The 2,644-nt window shown below is 39.8% G+C and overlaps 1 long non-coding RNA gene across 1 annotated transcript; it reads left to right on the plus strand.

Annotated features, from left to right (window-relative positions):
- Nucleotides 1-660: 660 nt before the first annotated feature.
- LOC125058421 lies at nucleotides 661-2,310 on the plus strand. The gene is made up of 2 exons (XR_007118398.1): nucleotides 661-1,340; nucleotides 2,023-2,310. It is a non-coding gene; the product is annotated as an uncharacterized LOC125058421 (long non-coding RNA).
- The last annotated feature ends 334 nt before the right edge of the window (nucleotides 2,311-2,644 follow it).

Here is a 2,644-nt window from a genome sequence, read left to right on the forward strand (position 1 = left end):
TAGGTCTTGACTCCTTTAGAGGGCACGGTGCTGGTGGCTTGACAGGAAGCGAAGCAGTAGAATTTTCAGTCTGCCTAGGAGGAGATTCGCACAATGAAGATTGTACTGTTGTATTTGATTCCACTGGAGGGCATGGTAATGGTGGCATGACGGAAAGCACAGCAGAAGAATCTTCAGTCTGCCTAGAAGGAGATTCGCAGGATGAAGGTTTTATAGTAGCATTTGACTCCTTTGGTGAGCACGTTGTTGATGGCTGGACGGGAAGCGAAGCAGTAGAATTTTCAGTCTGCCTAGGTGGAGGTTCATACGATGAAGGTTGTACTGTAGGTCTTGACTCCTTTGGAGGGCACGGTGCTGGTGGCTTGACAGGAAGCGAAGCAGTAGAATTTTCAGTCTGCCTAGGAGGAGATTCGCACAATGAAGATTGTACTGTTGTATTTGATTCCACTAGAGGGCATGGTAATGGTGGCATGACGGAAAGCACAGCAGAAGAATCTTCAGTCTGCCTAGAAGGAGATTCGCAGGATGAAGGTTTTATAGTAGCATTTGACTCCTTTGGTGAGCACGTTGTTGATGGCTGGACGGGAAGCGAAGCAGTAGAATTTTCAGTCTGCCTAGGTGGAGGTTCGTACCATGTCGTACCATGGTTATAGTTGTTTTTACTCCTTTGCTTTGCTTCTAATAAATCACTATCGTCTAGTTACCATAAGAAACCAAACGTTATGTGTAAGGCAATCAATAGCTGCATAATATTTTTAAACGATAAAAGATCGCCTCCCTTATAGCTCAATGTGCCCCGTTTTAACTTTATCAAAATGAAATTTTGGTTCCTTTCTTCTTACATATTTTTTGTATGTGGTCACTTCGCATCTCTTGATTGTCTCTGATTCCAAATTTTTAAACTCTTTTCCGTCACGCAACGTATTAAGATAAGCAATGTCTCATAAAGAGTGACAAAGTCAGATAAAACAACAGTACTTGCTTGTAGCTGTGTACTAACGATTAGAAACTTTACGAGCACCATCCAAAGGCACAACATATTTTGGTTTTTTTCGAGTTTTTGACAGATTTTTAAGTACCATCGATTCTTCATCTAATTTGGATACTAAAATTTGCCATCAGCTTGTAGACCCAGTTCACAGTTCATTTAGTGTTTTGTGTCGGTCTAGTTGAAATATGCAGGGAATTATACAAGCGAAGACATGATTTCAGGGCGCCCGCGCCCCCCTAGATCGTCGCGCCCTAGGCTGCAGCTTAACTAGGTTCACACCCAATAATCAGTTTCCTCGTGGTTTGATGGGATATTTCTCATCCGATTTTAATGTCCGATATGTCTAGAGGTAGGTAGCCGTCTGGCGGATTTTTTGAGGGTTTTTTTATCTAAATTAAGGGGCTGCTGGTTGGGGGGCGGAACCCCGGTTTCTGCTCACTATAAAATCAGGTCACCTCTACTGTCTCTACAGAACAGCACTACTTTTAAAAATTTTCACTAATAAACACTATTTTTAAAATAAGAAAAACTGAAAATTTCCGAGGTTTTTGCTAAAATGCGTAGACTCTGTCTCTCCATTATATCCAGATTATACACCCGACCCGTAAGTATCTGAAATAAATATACTGACAAAGCTAGCTCTTTTCTGAGGCGTAGCTGGTCATAACCTACCATACCGAGAACAAACATGGTCGGGTACATAAGCGGATACAAGGGATACACTCCATACAGTCTCTTGTCTCGTAACGGGTGAATTTATTTTGTACTTGCTCTAACATGAGACTGTATTTAGCCTCATATGGGACCCACACCATTGCGTTGCACTCCAACGGACTTCTAACGCTTTGTATAAAATTTTAATTGCACTGATATTCGTGAAGCCACAAGCTATTCGTAATATGAACCCCAAGTTTCTGTAAGCCTTTTTGCATGTCTTATCTGCGTGTTGCGCAAACCCAAGATACCTAGTGGCCCCTAAATTCCTATATGAATAAATCTATCCTCAAATCTAGCTACACTTCGTTTTTTAGCCTCAGAAACGACATATGAAAATCTGAAATTTGAAACTGCAATTTCTGCGCAGTGCCTGGGAACCATTATTCCAAAAACTTGCAAGGCAAATCATAACGGTTTTGAAGAGTTATATGAAGGTAAGTAAATAATACAATGTGTATTTAGTATTTTTATTATCGAATATTACAATTATTTTTTAGAGTAAAAGTAACATATTTAAAAGTAATTATTTAGTGTTGTCTGAATCTGTGTCGCCTATAGCGGTAAAAAATGCTTCATACAATACATTACGGTGCTGTTGTGAAGATGCAGGCTCATTTACTGAATTATTCACAAAACCAGAATTGTCATTATTCTGGTTTGGCAGATTCATATATATTTGCGAATTATTTGCATTGTTCTGGTTTAAATGGCCAATATAATGGCCACTTTGTATGGGCCGTCCTATAAAGAGGACTTTCAATGTATTTCCATAATTTGTTTCTTACTAGGACTGCTTCAGCTTGTATTACCCATGTATCATAGTTTTCTTTTGTTAGGTAGAGGATCTATTCTTGCGATCGACATTTTGTTGTTGACAGTTGCGTGACATTTTGTGAAGCATTCCAACCGCTGTTGGTGAGATATTTTATCAGGACA

The sequence above is a fragment of the Pieris napi genome, chromosome 18 (genome assembly GCF_905475465.1).
Source record: "Pieris napi chromosome 18, ilPieNapi1.2, whole genome shotgun sequence".
NCBI lineage: Eukaryota > Metazoa > Arthropoda > Insecta > Lepidoptera > Pieridae > Pieris > Pieris napi.